Genomic DNA, 19749 nt, shown 5'->3' with positions numbered 1-19749 from the left:
TAAAGCTGACATATCATACATCTTACTTATGTCAGGTGTGTAAAGCTGACATATCATACCTCTTACTTATGTCAGGTGTGTAAAGCTGACATATCATACCTCTTAACTACGTCAGGTGTGTAAAGCTGACATATCATACCTCTTACTTACGTCAGGTGTGTAAATCTGACATATCATACCTGTTACTTATGTCAGGTGTGTAAATCTGACATATCATACCTCTTACTTATGTCAGGTGTGTAAATCTGACATATCATACCTCTTAACTACATCAGGTGTGTAAATCTGACATATCATACCTCTTACTTATGTCAGGTGTGTAAATCTGACATATCATACCTCTTACTTATGTCAGGTTTGTAAATCTGACATATCATACCTCTTACTTATGTCAGGTGTGTAAAGCTGACATATCATACCTCTTACTTATGTCAGGTGTGTAAAGCTGACATATCATACATCTTACTTATGTCAGGTGTGTAAAGCTGACATATCATACCTCTTACTTATGTCAGGTGTGTAAAGCTGACATATCATACCTCTTAACTACGTCAGGTGTGTAAAGCTGACATATCATACCTCTTACTTATGTCAGGTGTGTAAATCTGACATATCATACCTCTTACTTATGTCAGGTGTGTAAATCTGACATATCATACCTCTTACTTATGTCAGGTGTGTAAAGCTGACATATCATACCTCTTAACTACGTCAGGTGTGTAAATCTGACATAATGACACGCTGAGTGACTGGGTAGATTCCAGTAAGCGTACCTATGCAGGGTCACAATGAGCATTAGCAGGGCAGGGGTACTCGAGGACTGGGTTGGGAAACACTACTGTAAGAGGGTAATTAAAGCATATGACTTCATTAAAATACTGCCTGCTCTGGAAAGGCAGTATAGTTTGATTATCCACATTAAAAAGTCATGTCTGTGACTGTGTCAGTACTGTCTTTGTAAGCAGGTCTTGGGAGTCAAATTATAAAACATCTGGCTGTATTTTCAGTTGCTTCTTGTGCATCATATCTACTGTACAGCTCAGTCTCCACGTAACTGATGTGGCCTAGTAACAAACACTGTGATTATAATGACCTTCTGGACACGTTCGGTTCACCCGTGTCCACATGAACTGGTTCAAGCTGCTGCGGGTTTCTGACCTGGATTATCGAGCACACATCAGGACGTTGGGATTATAAAACTGAAGCGAATGAAGAAGGTGATTTGTTAGAGGAGGACTACCCAGCAGTCAGATTACAAACACAACCTCCTCTATTCATATGTACACTGGTGCTGCCACACCTGTCAGTTTCCTTTGCCTTTCTGACCAGTCAACATGGCCTCTGTTGTTGTTACACATAGGTGATGCTGGGATTAAAAGTGATTCTCTCACCCGTGTTTTTTTTTCTCCATGGGTTTTTTCCCCCTTTTTCCTCCCCAATTGTATCCGGTCAATTACCCCACTCTTCCAAACTGTCCCGGTCTCTGCTCCACCCCCTCTGCTGATCCAGGGAGGGCTGCAGACTACCACATGTCTCCTCCCATACATGTGGAGTCACCAGCTGCTTCTTTTCACCTGACAGTGAGGAGTTTCACCTGGAGGATGTAGCGCATGGGAGGATCACACTATTCCCCCCAGTTCCCCCTCCCCCCTGAACAGGTGCCCTGACCAACCAGAGGAGGCGCTACTGCAGCAACCAGGACACATACCCACATCCAGCTTCCCACCCGCAGACACGGCCAATTGTGTCTGTAGGGACGCCTGACCAAGCTGGAGGTAACACAGGGATTCGAACCGGTGATCCCCGTGTTGGTAGGCAACGGAATGGACCGCTACGCTATCCAGACGCCCCTCATCCGCATTTCTTTATTGGCTTTCACCGCTGCTACTGATGATGACAGCGTCACGGTCGAGTGTTTCCTCAGTGGCGTTTTCATAAATGAATCCAAATTACCGCAGCAGCAGCATGCACCGTGTGTGGTGCAGTGCTGTTACCACTATACCGCAGCAGCAGCATGCACCGTGTGTGGTGCAGTGCTGTTACCACTATACCGCAGCAGCAGCAGCATGCACTGTGTGTGGTGCAGTGCTGTTACCACTATACCGCAGCAGCAGCATGCACTGTGTGTGGTGCAGTGCTGTTACCACTATACCGCAGCAGCAGCATGCACTGTGTGTGGTGCAGTGCTGTTACCACTATACCGCAGCAGCAGCAGCATGCACCGTGTGTGGTGCAGTGCTGTTACCACTATACCGCAGCAGCAGCAGCATGCACTGTGTGTGGCACAGTGCTGTTACCACTATACCGCAGCAGCAGCAGCATGCACCGTGTGTGGTGCAGTGCTGTTACCACTATACCGCAGCAGCAGCAGCATGCACCGTGTGTGGTGCAGTGCTGTTACCACTATACCGCAGCAGCAGCAGCATGCACCGTGTGTGGTGCAGTGCTGTTACCACTATACCGCCGCAGCAGCAGCAGCAGCATGCACTGTGTGTGGCGCAATGCTGTTACCACTATACCGCAGCAGCAGCATGCACCGTGTGTGGTGCAGTGCTGTTACCACTATACCGCAGCAGCAGCATGCACTGTGTGTGGTGCACTGCTGTTACCACTATACCGCAGCAGCAGCAGCAGCAGCATGCACTGTGTGTGGCGCAGTGCTGTTACCACTATACCGCAGCAGCAGCAGCATGCACCGTGTGTGGTGCAGTGCTGTTACCACTATACCGCAGCAGCAGCAGCATGCACCGTGTGTGGCGCAGTGCTGTTACCACTATACCGCAGCAGCAGCAGCATGCACCGTGTGTGGCGCACTGCTGTTACCACTATACCGCAGCAGCAGCAGCATGCACTGTGTGTGGCGCACTGCTGTTACCGCCATGTTTTAGGAATATGGGCCTCTATCAATGTGGTCATGTGGTGTGTAGACCACAGTGTGCTACCTCTGCACACGACCCGTCACAAATTGGCCCTCTACAATATCCAATCTATCACCAACAAAGCTCCTCTGGTCAGTGATGTCATCACAGAGTATAAACTGGACTATTTATGTCTCCCGGAAACCTGGAAGTCACCATGACTTTCTACAGCTAAATTCACCAACTCCACCAGGATTTGTTTACATACAGAAACCTTGGTCTTCAGGCACAGGAGGCAGCCTCACACTGATCTCTCGTGACAGTATAAAACCAACACCACCCTCTCTACCAGATCAATCTTCCTTTGAACTACTGAATGTTAAGCTCCATGGACTTACACCCATCATTGCTGCTGGTCTGTACAGACTACCCAAGGCATCAAATATTTTTATCACCGAACTCTCGACAGTTCTAAGCACCCTTATTGCAATGTCTGGTGAGCGACTCCATGGACCCCCTGCAGTTTGCATACCAGGAGAACATCGGTGTGGAGGATGCCATCATCTGCATGTTACAGAGAGCCTACACACACCTGGAGAGGCCATGCAGCACTGTGAGAATCATGTTCTTTGACTTCTCCAGCGCCTTTAACACCATCCAGCGACCCCGGCTAGCCGATAAGCTGTCAGTGATGCAGATAAACCACGGCCTGGTGGCCTGGATCATGGACTACCTCACCTGCAGACCACAGTATGTTAGGCTGCGGGGCAGTCGGCCAGACATGCTTGTCTTGCTACAGCACCGGTGCTCCAAAGAGTACTGTACTGACACCTTTTCTGTTCACTATCTACACCTCCGACCTCTGCTCCAACTTACAGACGTGCCACCTACAGAAGTTCTCTGATGACTCCTCCATCGCTGGCTGCATTATGGATGACAATGAGGGGAGTACAGAGACATAGTGGAGAGCTTCATGGGTTGGTGTGATAACAACCACCTCCAGTTTAACATCAGTAAGACCAAGGAGCTGGTGGTGGACTACCAATGAGGCAAAAAAGGGGACCCCTGCTCCCATCACCATCCGGGGGAGAAGGTGGAGATGGTAAACAACTACAAATTTCTGGGAGTACAAATGATCAACAAACCGGACTGGTCTGGCAACATTGAGGCCCTCTACAAGAAGGGTCAGAGCAGGCTGTACTTCCTGAGGAGGCTCAGGTCCTTCAATGTGTGCAGCAGGCTGCTGCGGATGTTCTACCAGTCTGCAGTTGTCAGTGTCCTATTTTTTTACTGTGGTTTGTTGGGGGGGGGGGGGGCGGCACCAACAGAAGAGATACCAGAAAACTGAACAAGCTGGTGAAGATGGCTAGCTCAGTAGTGGGGGTTGACCTGGATGACCTGGAAGCAGTTGTGGAGGGGAGGATGAGGAGGAAGATGGCTGCCATCTTGATGAATTCCTTTCATTCCCTCCACGATGAGACAGTGGGGAGGAGGAACACATTCAGTCATAGACTCATTGCCCCACGGCAAACCACGAAACGCCTCAGCCAATGTGTTGTACCAAAAGTCATCATGCTCCATAAGGCCTGCCCCAACCTCATTCACCCCCTCCTTCCTACCCCTCCCCTCCTCCTCCTCCGCCTCTCACACAAGGACTAACTAGGACTGACTCCTTGACCCCCTGACCCCTGCACAAGACTGAGTAGGACTGACTTCTTGACCTCCACAGACTGCCAGTGAGCCCTCTGACTTATGATTGGGCTGACTTGACCTAGTGACCCACCCGACTGTACCGTACCTTGCATGTTGCACACGGTGTAATGTTTTACAGTGCAGAAGTCGCTACTGTTCACATATTGCACATTACATATGACCTTGCATATTGCACTTTGTCTACTATTAAAACATACAACTTGCTATGTATTTATGGAACTGATGACAGAGCCTACTGCTGGTTGAGTGTATATGCTATATATGCTATCGTGCATATATATATATAATATATATATATATATATATGCTGATCTCATATCTATGATGTTGTGTAGTATTGTTCGTGTTAATGTTAGGTTTAGTACTGTTCTGACCCCAAGGTGACTGACCTCTACTATCTATCTACCTCTGTTACTCTACCCTGATGATAAGGAACTCAGAGGGATTATCCTGGCAAAAGCTTTTTCCCACCTGTACTTAAGTCATACACACAGGAACAAAACAAATGTAGAGCAGACTCAGAAAACTGCTCAGCACGATTCCTCTTCTCGCTGGCTCCTCCGGCTCCCACCATGATGGACTGACTACATGACGGATCTGAAAAAGGGCAGTTTCATTCGAGTGGTCTGACACTAACAACAGCCATCCACTGACCTGCGAGGGGGAGGAGGAGGGGGAGACTTGCCCCCTCTGTCTGGACTGTGTCTCCCGTCTTTGTCCACACTGGACCTGCGAGGCTTCTCCACCAGTGGCCTGACGGAGCGTTGTGAGCTGGCGGGAGCAGGAAGGACGTCCACACAAGGCTGAGCGGACCCCTCCGTGCCTGAACACATTCAGACATGAGAAGCGTAACAGTGTCAGTTACTTGGACACAAATTCATAACACGTTGAGTTTTATTTTTTACTTGAAATCAGTTACCCAGATACCCATCATCACCATCATCACCATCATCACCATCATCATCATCATCATGCTTCTGGATCGTGACGGAGCTTTTTACTCTGTGTACCATGCAGTCCTTCTTTGGTTTTGTTTTTGGATTTTTCCCTGTTGTTCTCCCCAGTTGTACTCGGCCAATTACCCCACTGTTCCGAGCCGTCCCAGTCTCTGCTCCACCCCCTCCGCTGCTCCACCCCTTCTGCTGATCCAGGGAGGGCTGCAGACTACCACACGCCTCCTCCCATACATGTGGAGTCCCCAGCCACTTCTTTTCACCTGACAGTGAGGAGTTTCACCAGGGGGATGTAGCACGTGGGAGGATCACGCTACCACCCGCCCCAGTTCCCCCTCCCCATGAACAGGCGCCCCGACCAACCAGAGGAGGCGCTAGTGTAGTAACCAGGACACACACCCACATCCGGCTTCCCACCCGCAGACACGGCCAATTGTGTCTGTAGGGATGCCCGACCAAGCCGGAGGTAACACGGGGATTGGAACTGGTGATCCCCATGTTGGTAGGCAACGGAATAGACCGCTACGCTACCCGGACGCCCCTGTACCATACAGTTCTTAATTTACCACCTCCAGCTCTGTTTTGACATCAAGAAGCTCTTAACTGGTTCCACTCACACCTGTCGCAAAGAACTTTCTTCATCACGAGGAAACCTTCTTCTTCTTCTTCTTCAGCCCTCATAACAGGAATTTCCCTAACACTCACCCTGCTTGTGCCGCCTTGCTTTCTGTTTCCATGCTCAGTGAATATCTCAGCGACATAAAATGCCGGACATGGTTTTTGCAGCTAAAAGAAAACAAATCTCAAATAGCTTTTTTGCCCCCCCCCCCCCCCACCCAATTTTTGAAAATGCAGCAAGGATGTACGGGATGAATTTAACCTGAAACAGGGGGTTTTGACGCGGGGTTATCCACCTCGTCTGGCAGTTTAGCACCTTCCTCTTCCAGGTTTTGTGGCAGTGCTGCTTCCTCCAGGGTTTGCTTGTGGGGCTGAGTTTGCTGCTCCACTTGACCTACACAGACAGCAGCGGTCCTGGTTAGGAGCACACACAGATCCATACCGCCCCTGATACCAGATCCATACCGCCCCTGATACCAGATCCATACCACCCCAGATACCAGATTCATACCGCCCCTGATACCAGATCCATACCGCCCCAGATACCAGATCCATACAACCCCTGATACCAGATCCATACCGACCCTGATACCAGATCCATATCACCCCAGATACCAGATCCATACCGCCCCAGATACCGGATCCATACTGACCCTGATATCAGATCCATACCACCCCAGATACCAGATCCATACCGACCCTGATACCAGATTCATACCGACCCTGATACCAGATCCATACCGCCCCAGATACCAGATCCATACCACCCCAGATACCAGATCCATACCACCCCAGATACCAGATCCATACCGACCCTGATACCAGATTCATACCGCCCCTGATACCAGATTCATACCGCCCCAGATACCAGATCCATACCGCCCCAGATACCAGATTCCTACTGCCCCTGATACCAGATTCATACCGCCCCTGATACCAGATCCATACCACCCCAGATACCAGATCCATACCGCCCCAGATACCAGATTCATACCGCCCCTGATACCAGATCCATACCGCCCCAGATACCAGATCCATACCGCCCCAGATACCAGATCCATACCGCCCCTGATACCAGATTCATACCGCCCCTGATACCAGATCCATACCACTCCAGATACCAGATCCATACCGCCCCAGATACCAGATTCATACTGCCCCTGATACCAGATCCATACCACCCCAGATACCAGATCCATACCGCCCCAGATACCGGATCCATACCGACCCTGATATCAGATCCATACCACCCCAGATACCAGATCCATACCGACCCTGATACCAGATTCATATCGACCCTGATACCAGATCCATACCGCCCCAGATACCAGATCCATACCACCCCAGATACCAGATCCATACCGCCCCAGATACCAGATCCATACCGACCCTGATACCAGATCCATACCACCCGATACCAGATCCATACCGCTCCTGATACCAGGCCAGTCTCACACTATGTAAATGCTGCTGCCATTGATGCTTATCCCGATGTTAAAATCTGACAGTAACAGCTGTTTTTACATTTTTATAGTATAAATCAGGATTATAGAGGATTGTACATCTTACTGATGGAGAAAAAAATATGCCTCAATAACTTCAATTCTGAACAATGTCAAATATTTCAAATCTACCAGACAGTGTGTCATTATGCATGCTCAATAATCCAGGTAAGACATCACAGACAGGTGAATCAGAACCACATCAAGTTCACCAGGGAGGATGTGGAACATGACAGGGTAGCCTTCTTACACTGTGACATTGCAGTTGGTGATGGGGACATGTGATTGTTGATGTTTACTGTAAACAAACACATACTGATCAGTACTTAAGGTTTGACTCTCATCATCCACTGGAGCACAAACTAGGAGTCATCAGGACGCTGAACCACCGAGTTGACAATGTCCCCACCGACACAGCGGCCGAGGAAAGGGGAGAAACCCCACATGAAACAGGCCCTGGTTAAGTGTGGTGATCCTAACTGGGTGTTTGTCAAAGCCAGGAAGACCCCAAACAGTGCACAACAGCTGTCTAAGCTTAAACCAGTGGTGATTCTGTATGTGGTGGGAGCGTGGGAAAAGTTGAGACGCGTATTTTCCAAACACCACATCTCAGTTGCTTTCCAACCCCAAAACATGCTGCACCAGAAGTTGATCCACCCAAAGAACCAGGTCCCCCGGCACAAACAGAGTAATATAGTGTAGCTGTTAAGTGACTTGTACATCGGGGAAACTAAACAGACGCTGGCCAAGAGGATGGCACAACACAGGAGAGCTAACACGTCAGACCAGGACTCCACAGTCTACACCATCTACACAGTCTACACAATCTACAGACCAGGACTCCACAGTCTACACCATCTACACAGTCTATCCCTGAACCGGAGGGGGGGGGGGGTAAGGGCCCTGACACACCAGGTCGATGGTTGGCCGTCAGCCAATGTCAAGCCGTCGGTGAGCGTCTGTGACCCTAGTTTTTGCGGTGTGTACCGCACTGTTGGCACTAGTTGGACCCCTGTCAGTAGCTTTTTGGCCGATTCAGCGTGTTGGATCGGTGGAGCCCATTGGTGAGAGATCACTCTGATTGGCTGCTCAGCTTAGTGAATCAGTGCAGAACGTACATGCTAGTTGGCTGTCGGCTGTAGTCTTTGCGGTGTGCTGAAGTGCTAGTTTTTGGCCCAGATGGCAGGCAATGTGAGGCAATGCAACAGTCAGCCTTCGTCGCCGCTATTTGCAACCATTGCAACCGTTCCCCAATCCTCTGTGAATAGTTCACATGACCATTATAACTCCAGTTAATGGTCACGGCAATTTGCATATGAAACTGGTCGTTGGTTTGGGTCGTTATAAGGGTGGGGACACCTGCAGTCACTGTATTGTTTATAAGGGTGGGGACACCTGCAGTCACTGTATTGTTTATAAGGGTGGGGACACCTGCAGTCACTGTATTGTTTATAAGGGTGGGGACACCTGCAGTCACTGTATTGTTTATAAGGGTGGGGGTACCTGCAGTCACTGTATTGTTTATAAGGGTGGGGGTACCTGCAGTCACTGTATTGTTTATCAGGGTGGGGTACCTGTAGTCACTGTATTGTTTATGAGGGTGGGGTACCTGTAGTCACTGTATTGTTTATAAGGGTGGGGTACCTGCAGTCACTGTAATGTTTATAAGGGTGGGGGTACCTGCAGTCAGGGTATTGTTTATAAGGGTGGGGGTACCTGCAGTCACTGTATTGTTTATAAGGGTGGGGGTACCTGCAGTCACTGTATTGTTTATAAGGGTGGGGGTACCTGTAGTCACTGTATTGTTTATAAGGGTGGGGGTACCTGCAGTCAGGGTATTGTTTATAAGGGTGGGGTACCTGTAGTCAGGTGAGACTGAAGAGGTCACCTAGATGATGATGAAACAACGTTTCTGTCATGTTGTGTCCAGATGAAGTGATTCACTGTTCCGGGACAGCAGGCAGTTTGTTTAAGCATTGTCTAAAGTGACTGGCTGTGAAACTGTCAATATATTTATGTGGTAGAGAGGATACTGGATCCTTGTCATGTGATTATAATGGAGTTTTACCTGCTGTGTCTTCCTTATTTCTGCAAAACCTTACAGTAAAACATTTAAACATTAACCGAAGCCTCCACCATCACTACAGGTGTGCCATAGTCAAAGCAAGATAGTACAGCCCCGTGACACATGTTTATATTTACAGTAGTACGATGGTCTCATTTTAGGTGTTGTGCATGTTAAGAGTCCCGTTATTCCATCAAGTTAAGAACAAGCTGATATAACCGCTTGTCCAGTCCTTAAAGCTACCTTGAAGAGTCAGGTCTAAAGGTGTCTCCGGATCTGACCGAGGTGCAGTGGCAGGAGGAGGGGGCTGCTCTCCGATGTTGGACATGTCTGGAGCAGGAGCGGAGCTCACTGGGCTGGCCTGTGTTTCCTGGAGAACATGATCCAAGTCTGGGGTGGTGGTGGTTGGGGGAACAGCTGACTGGTTCATTTGGCTGGTGGTGGGTTTGGGTGGGATCACGCTGCTGAGATCTGTGTCATTTTGATTGATTTCTGAGGTTGCCTCAGTCTGGCCCCCCTCTAGGGTCTCTCTCTGTGGTGGAGGGAGATACAGGCACACATGTTAATTCTTCTGAACAGAGATGGTGAAAATCAAAAAGAAGCTTTAACATTGCATCATGGCGGTCCTACAAGAGCACTATAGGATATCAATGCTGATTGTAAACCGCCAGGGGAGCCATTTTCAATGATCACGCTTTGGTATACATAAATAAAGATAACTGAAACACTTAACTTATGAATGGATGAACCAGTTGTCAATCAAGGGATCAATGTGAATAAATGTATATGTGCAAGTGCAAAAAAACCAAAAACATTCGGGGTCTGTGGGTGGGAAGCCGGATGTGGGTGTGCGTCCTGATCGCGGCACTAGCGCCTCCTCTGGTCGGTCTGGTCTGAGGCGCCTGTTTGGGGGGGGAGGGGGAACTGGGGGGGAATAGCATGATCCTCCCACGTGCTATGTGCCCCTGGTGAAACTCCTCACTGTCAGGTGAAAAGGAGCGGCTGGCGACTCCACATGTACAGGAGGAGACATGTGGTGGTCTGCAGCCCTCCCTGGATCGGCAGAGGGGGTGGGGCAGCGACCAGGGTGGCTTGGAAGAGTGGGGTAATTGGCCAGTTGGGGAGAGAAGGGGGGGGGGGATTCACAGATTCACTGCCATAACTTCAAGGTATCATCCCAGAAACCTCAGCAGCAAGGGAGCAGCTGTTTGGCTAACTTATGTTAACTTATATTTGGAACTTGTGTTTGGTTCATCCCAGCAGCCTTGATCCATGCTGTAACAACTGCTGTTTGTAAAACAAAGCTCTTGTAAACAGTTTGTGCGGTGTTACATGTGCAGTACTAAAAATCACACTTTTTACAGTGTTTAAACTGCCACCTCCAAATAAGTCAAAGTGATGTGTCTTGCATCAGGTCTTGCTGTGTTGTGGTTAGGGCGTGGATGGTCGTAGGGCACTGTGTTAGCTTACAGCCGCACCAGCGTAGGTTATCAGTGAGTGATAAGGATGAATGAAATAGTCAAGGTAATTAGCTAACTGGCGGCTACAACTTTGTTAACATTTACTTAGATGATCTGCTTATTATCATCATCACAGGTTTTATTTGTTTTGTGCAATATTTCAGATAGAGCTATCAGACAGTGCAGTGTGGCTGTCAGCTAATGTGTTATTATTTCTTTATCATCTATCAGTTTCCACAACACACATGATGAACTGCCTCCAATGAATACAACACTCATCTAAAAATGTTGTGAATAAATCCATACAACAACTTAGTGAAGCAAGTCCTGAATTTTCAAAAGTCTATCTCACACATCACTTTTGCCTAAATGATCCAGATTGTACACGACACACTGACCAGGCAGTCATGAAGTAAAGACAGGAGGAGACATGTACAGAATGTGAGACTGAGCTTGATGGTGGCCCTGCTAGCACATCTATCTTTTACTGATGAACATGTGCTAAATCCTCTACTGTGACACCTGTCCCAAGGAACACCAGTCCCAGGCAACTTCATGATTTAGACCAGCTGCGCTGACATCATTAATAATGAACATCTTTGAGAAAATTGTTAAAAACCTTGTTTTGTTAACTGTGGATGGAAAACTTGATGCACTGCAATTTGCTTACCAGGCAGGGAGAGGTGTGGAGGACGCAAAGATTTTTATACTTAATAACCTGGATAAGCACTTACAAAAGCCACAAGCCCATGCTGGACTTTTGTTTGTTGACTTTTCATCAGCATTCAATACGATGCAGCCGCATGTTTTAATAGATAAGTTGCTATGTGATTTTAATTTGCCTCACCAGCTTGTGTTATGGATCTTGGACTTCTTGACTGACAGAGAGCAGAAGGTGTCTGTAAACAACTGTCTGCCATACTCTGTAGCCATGTCCACAGGCTCACCACAAGGATGCCTCCTTTCGCCCTTACTTTTTGTTATGTACGCTGATGGATTCAGGAGCACTCGGGGGGGGGGGGCAGCTATTTGGTCACATTTTCTGACGACACTTCACTATTGACCCTTCTCCAAGGTTCAGAATCAGTCCATGGAAATGTTCTTGCTGATTTTATTTCTTGGGGTGATAGCACCTTCTTGGACTTAAAAGTTTCTAAAACCAAGGAAGCGATTATTGATTTTAGATGTAACAGAGATGCAGCCAAAGAGTGCATCATACATAATGCAGGTGTGGAGAATGGTTACAGCATACAAATATTTGGGCACTATCATGGATGATCACCATACATTTAATGTGAGCACTGAGGCTATTGTGAAACGGGGGCAACTGAGAAGTCACCTTCTGCGCAAACTAAATTTCTTCTCTGTCAGTCCTGTCATCCTCTGTCGCTTTTGTCAATCTCTTATTGAGAGTCTTCTAAGTTTTTCTTTTATCTTCTGGTTTCACAGCCTCACGGTAAAAGACAGGAAGAGCTTGAATAACATTGTTAAAATCTGGTCTAAGATCACTGCAGTGAAACAAAGAAATCTGAATTCTTTGTGCAACCAACAAATCCTCCAGAAAGCAGCACGTATTTTGGCTTCTTCTGGACAAGTTCTAGCAAGTGAAATTTCCCTGTTGCCACAGGGCGTCGTTATGTTTTACCTGCTTGTAAAACTAATGGTTATTCTAAATCATCCATTAAACTAATCGTTATTCTAAATCATCCATTAAACTAACCCCTATTCTACATCATCCATTAAGCTAACCCTTATTCTATATCATTCATTAAACTAACCCTTATTCTATATCATTCATTAAACTGTTATTCTAAATCATTCATTAAACTAACCATTATTCTACATCATTCATTAAACTAACCGTTATTCTAAATCATTAATTAAACTAACCGTTATTCTACATCATTCATTAAACTAACCCTTATTCTACATCATCCATTAAACTAACCCTTATTCTATATCATTCATTAAACTGTTATTCTACATCATTCATTAAAATGTTATTCTACATCATTCATTAAACTGTTATTTTCCCTCTGTAATTCGACTACTAAATGCTCCGTAGTTTTTTTTGTCTGACTGTTTTATTGTGTTTCTCAAGTTTATCTAACGTATCAGTATTATTAATTATAGATCTTATAGATTTTACTCCATATTTTGCTGCCTGGAGTTCTGTTATTTATTGTTTGTGTTACTTGTTTGTTTGCATATTACTGTGTTTTTGTGTACAACAAGCTGCTCCAAATAAAACTGCCCTGGGATCAATAAAGTTGTGTGTATTGTATTGTACTGTATGGTATGGTATTGTACTGTATGGTATGGTATGGTATGGTATGGTATGGTATGGTATTGTACTGTATTGTATGGTATTGTATTGTATTGTATGGTATTGTATTTATTATATGGTATTCTATTGTATTGTATTGCATGGTATTGTATTGTGTGGTATGGTATTGTATTGTACTGTATTGTATTGTATTGTATGGTATTGTATTGTATTGTATGGTATTGTATTTATCATATGGTATTCTATTGTATTGTATTGCATGGTATTGTATTGTGTGGTATGGTATTGTATTGTACTGTATTGTATGGTATTTTATTGTATTGTATTGTATTGTATTGTATGGTATTGTATTTATTGTATGGTATTCTATTGTATTGTATGGTATGGTATTGTATTGTACTGTATTGTATGGTATTTTATTGTATTGTATTGTATTGTATTGTATGGTATTGTATTTATTGTATGGTATTCTATTGTATTGTATGGTATGGTATTGTATTGTATTGTATTGTATTGTATTGTATTGTATTGTATTGTATTGTATTGCATGGTATTGTATTGTACTGTATTGTATTGTACTGTATTGTATGGTATTGTATGGTATGGTATGGTATTGTATTGTATTGTATTGTATTGCATTGTATTGTATTGCATGGTATTGTATTGTACTGTATTGTATGGTATGGTATTGTACTGTATTGTATTGTATGGTATGGTATGGTATGGTATTGTATTGTATTGTACTGTATGGTATGGTATTGTACTGTATTGTATTGTATTGTATGGTATGGTATTGTATTGTATTGTATTGTATTGCACTGTATTGTATTGTATGGTATTGTATTGTATTGTATTGTATTGTATGGTATTGTATTGTATTGTATTGCACTGTATTGTATGGTATGGTATTGTATTGTATTGTATTGTATTGTATTATATTGTATTGTATTGTATTGTATTGTATTGCACTGTATTGTATTGTATTGTATTGTATTGCACTGTATTGTATTGTATTGTATTGTATTGTATTGTATTGCACTGTATTGTATTGTATTGTATGGTATTGTATTGTATTGTATTGTATTGTATTGTATGGTATGGTATTGTAAGAGTAATATATATTTTTCCTGACAGTAAATACAGAAGCACTGACATCTGCATCCATCCCTGGGTGTTTAGTGGTGGTATTGTTGGTGAAGCTCTCCTCTGTTGCGGCCGGTGTGGACTCGCTGGGTGGAGGTACTGAGCTGCAGACTGGAGAGGGGCTGTGTCCATCAGTCTGCAATGGAACCGTCTTCTTCTGCAAGCTGGGGCTGCTCTCTCTGCTACGTGGGCTCACCTTCACAGGACAATGACATCACAACATCACCACGAAAGCTTTGTGAGAATACAGCAGTACAGTTACAAAAGCATTTCAACCAATACACAAATGCTGTCACAACTGCCTCTTGTGCCATCTGTCAGAAGCTAGGTTTGATGTTGAAGAGTGGGTTGAGCTGTCGAGCAGGCGCCTCCTAGGGGAGACGTGATTATTAAGGCAAATTATACCTCCAGAATGCTCAAAAGTAAATTGTCATGCACCAGAGCCATCATTCTTCCAACTTGTTTTCAACACTGTGAAACCTTTATGCCATTTTAATTCTTCGCTTGTCTGACATGGTGCCGACATTCAAGCTTACAGCTCATCTCAACACAAGTTACCTTGATGTGTTCTGCTACAACTCATCTCAACACAAGTTACCTTGATGTGTTCTGCTACAACTCATCTCAACACAAGTTACCTTGATGTGTTCTGCTACAACTCATCTCAACACAAGTTACCTTGATGTGTTCTGCTACAACTCATCTCAACACAAGTTACCTTCATGTGTTCTGCTAAAACTCATCTCAACACAAGTTACCTTCATGTGTTCTGCTACAACTCATCTCAACACAAGTTACCTTCATGTGTTCTGCTACAACTCATCTCAACACAAGTTACCTTCATGTGTTCTGCTACAACTCATCTCAACACAAGTTACCTTCATGTGTTCTGCTACAACTCATCTCAACACAAGTTACCTTCATGTGTTCTGCTACAACTCATCTCAACACAAGTTACCTTCATGTGTTCTGCTACAACTCATCTCAACACAAGTTACCTTGATGTGTTCTGCTACAACTCATCTCAACACAAGTTACCTTCATGTGTTCTGCTACAACTCATCTCAACACAAGTTACCTTGATGTGTTCTGCTACAACTCATCTCAACACAAGTTACCTTCATGTGTTCTGCTACAACTCATCTCAACACAAGTTACCTTCATGTGTTCTGCTACAACTCATCTCAACACAAGTTACCTTCATGTGTTCTGCTACAACTCATCTCAACACAAGTTACCTTCATGTGTTCTGCTACAACTCATCTCAACACAAGTTACCTTGATGTGTTTTGCTACAACTCATCTCAACACAAGTTACCTTCACGTGTTCTGCTACAACTCATCTCAACACAAGTTACCTTCATGTGTTCTGCTACAGCTCATCTCAACACAAGTTACCTTCATGTGTTCTGCTACAACTCATCTCAGCACAAGTTACCTTCATGTGTTCTGCTACAACTCATCTCAACACAAGTTACCTTGATGTGTTCTGCTACAACTCATCTCAACACAAGTTACCTTCATGTGTTCTGCTACAACTCATCTCAACACAAGTTACCTTCATGTGTTCTGCTACAGCTCATCTCAACACAAGTTACCTTCATGTGTTCTGCTACAACTCATCTCAACACAAGTTACCTTCATGTGTTCTGCTACAACTCATCTCAACACAAGTTACCTTCATGTGTTCTGCTACAACTCATCTCAGCACAAGTTACCTTGATGTGTTCTGCTACAACTCATCTCAACACAAGTTACCTTCATGTGTTCTGCTACAACTCATCTCAACACAAGTTACCTTCATGTGTTCTGCTACAGCTCATCTCAACACAAGTTACCTTGATGTGTTCTGCTACAGCTCATCTCAACACAAGTTACCTTGATGTGTTCTGCTACAACTCATCTCAACACAAGTTACCTTGATGTGTTCTGCTACAACTCATCTCAACACAAGTTACCTTCATGTGTTCTGCTACAACTCATCTCAACACAAGTTACCTTCATGTGTTCTGCTACAGCTCATCTCAACACAAGTTACCTTCATGTGTTCTGCTACAACTCATCTCAACACAAGTTACCTTGATGTGTTCTGCTACAACTCATCTCAACACAAGTTACCTTCATGTGTTCTGCTACAACTCATCTCAACACAAGTTACCTTCATGTGTTCTGCTACAACTCATCTCAACACAAGTTACCTTCATGTGTTCTGCTACAACTCATCTCAGCACAAGTTACCTTGATGTGTTCTGCTACAACTCATCTCAACACAAGTTACCTTCATGTGTTCTGCTACAACTCATCTCAGCACAAGTTACCTTCATGTGTTCTGCTACAGCTCATCTCAACACAAGTTACCTTCATGTGTTCTGCTACAACTCATCTCAGCACAAGTTACCTTCATGTGTTCTGCTACAGCTCATCTCAACACAAGTTACCTTGATGTGTTCTGCTACAACTCATCTCAACACAAGTTACCTTCATGTGTTCTGCTACAACTCATCTCAGCACAAGTTACCTTCATGTGTTCTGCTACAACTCATCTCAACACAAGTTACCCTCATGTGTTCTGCTACAGCTCATCTCAACACAAGTTACCTTGATGTGTTCTGCTACAGCTCATCTCAACACAAGTTACCTTGATGTGTTCTGCTACAACTCATCTCAACACAAGTTACCCTCATGTGTTCTGCTACAGCTCATCTCAACACAAGTTACCTTCATGTGTTCTGCTACAACTCATCTCAACACAAGTTACCTTGATGTGTTCTGCTACAGCTCATCTCAACACAAGTTACCTTGATGTGTTCTGCTACAACTCATCTCAACACAAGTTACCTTGATGTGTTCTACTACAACTCATCTCAGCACAAGTTACCTTGATGTGTTCTGCTACAACTCATCTCAACACAAGTTACCTTCATGTGTTCTGCTACAACTCATCTCAACACAAGTTACCTTCATGTGTTCTGCTACAACTCATCTCAACACAAGTTACCTTGATGTGTTCTGCTACAACTCATCTCAACACAAGTTACCTTGATGTGTTCTGCTACAACTCATCTCAACACAAGTTACCTTCATGTGTTCTGCTACAACTCATCTCTAGAATGGTGCACACAGCACGCTGAAGACGGAGTTAAACCCGAAAACCCTAAACTACATGATCTCGAACAATTATACCAGCCGATGAGAAGCTGTGACTGCCCCAGTTGTTTTTACTTCTATCACTTGTTAAAAAAAGAAAAAAATATATTTTTATTTTTTGTTATGGCTCAGTTCGATTCAGTTTTGGACACGTCAGTTTCGATTTCAGTTTATTTTCACTATGATCAATGAAACTGTTTATTAAAAAAATCATGTATTGTTTAACTTGAAATGAAATTAAAATTCCCAAATACTGTCAAAATACCTTCAGTTTTAGTCAGTATTTACAGCATTATGAATGGTAACTAAACTTTGCATGATCACTGCGCTCCTAGCCGTAACAGAGCTCCTGTCCTGCAGTAGTGCTCTGCTGAAGCTGGAACATGCCTGTGCATGCAGTGCATTATGGTTGTTGTTATTTTTGTGATGCAGAACTGTTTTGAATGTCTCGCCTTTAAAAGTACAACTTCCAGCAAGCTAGATGCTGCAAGATGTGTTGCTGCTGTTATGTTATGTATGTTGTGTTTTTTTGCTTTGGCTCTTGGCCACAACAAATACTGGAGAAACACATGATTAATGGGAAAAACAACCAACAAATAATATATTACCAAATCAAGCCATAAGTAGGGGAAATAACTTAATAATAATAATAATAATAATAATAATAATAATAACAGTAATAAAATTATTTAATGGTGCCTTTCATGACATTCAAGGTCACCTTACATCATAGATATTAAACAACAAAGGAATAAAAAAAACATTAGTACAATTAACAATAAAACATCAGCAGGAATTAAAAAACAGATGAGTTTGATGCAGTTAATGTCGTTAAAGTGAGTAAGCTAGTTTAAAAAGCTGGGTTTTAAGAGCAGATTTGAATTCTGTAATGGAGTCCAGTAAGCGGATGTGATGGAATGAAGTTCCAAAATTTGGGTGCAGCATAGGAGGAAGCCCTGGCACCCATTGTGCTGAGGTTGATGGCTGGTAGTGCCAATAGACCTGCTGGTGAACATTGCAGGGAGCGAGAGGGAGTGTAAGTCTGAAGGAGGTCTGTGAGATAAGTAGGGGATTGATACTGCACATCTTTCAATGTTAGTATAACAGTTTAAAGTTAATCCACTGAGACACAGGAAGCCAGTGTAATTGAATCAGCAGGGGAGAGACATGTTCAGTGGATTTTGAACATGTAATAATCCATATTGCAGAACTCTGGATGAGTTGAAGTGAATAAGTTTGTTGGGGGTGCCTGCCAGGATCACATTGCAGTTGTCAATGCGTGATGTGACCAAAGCGTTGACTAAGACTTTCGTGAAGTGTTGTGTTAAAGCAGGGCATAGTTGGAGATGTTTCGCAGGTGGATAAAGGCGATCTGGGAGACATTGTTTATATGACTGGTAAAGGAAAGGGTGTGATCTAGGATAACACCAAGGCTCTTAGCCTGAGAGGAGACAGGTATGGTGGTTCCAACAATGGGGAGTCCAAAGGAGTTGAATCAAGTGCAACTGGACTTGGTATATCTCCGTGAAGACGTTTCGCCTCTCATCCAAGAGGCTTCCTCAGTTCGTGCCTTTCTGACTAGACCAAGCTAGTCTGACTGGCTGCTGATGAGACTCAGAATTGATCCTCTAGGAGTCGTTGTCAGAGCTATAGATGTCCATGGCTCTTTGTGTCCCGATGTTTAGCAACGCCCGTCGCTAACAGAGCCATAGATATGCGTGGCTCTCCTGGGCTCCGATGTCCAGCCGGGCCCGTCGCCATCAGAGCTATTGATTTGCATTTGTTTAGCAGCGACGGTGGTTGGGGTGTTAGTTTCAACTTCATTATTCAGTGGTCATGAGAGTCGTTGGAGCCGTTAGTGAGCGACTGTTGTTCTTGGAGGCTAGGCTTCTTGAGTCTCCTGGGTAGAGATGAAAGGACGGCATTGTAAGTGGGAGACAGGTGGTGTTGCAGACCTCCTCCTCTGTTGAGGGAGGGTTTTTCCAGTTTCACATAGATGGCTT

The sequence above is a fragment of the Lampris incognitus genome, chromosome 14 (assembly GCF_029633865.1).
Source record: "Lampris incognitus isolate fLamInc1 chromosome 14, fLamInc1.hap2, whole genome shotgun sequence".
NCBI lineage: Eukaryota > Metazoa > Chordata > Actinopteri > Lampriformes > Lampridae > Lampris > Lampris incognitus.
Note: the sequence above shows the minus strand (reverse complement) of the source record.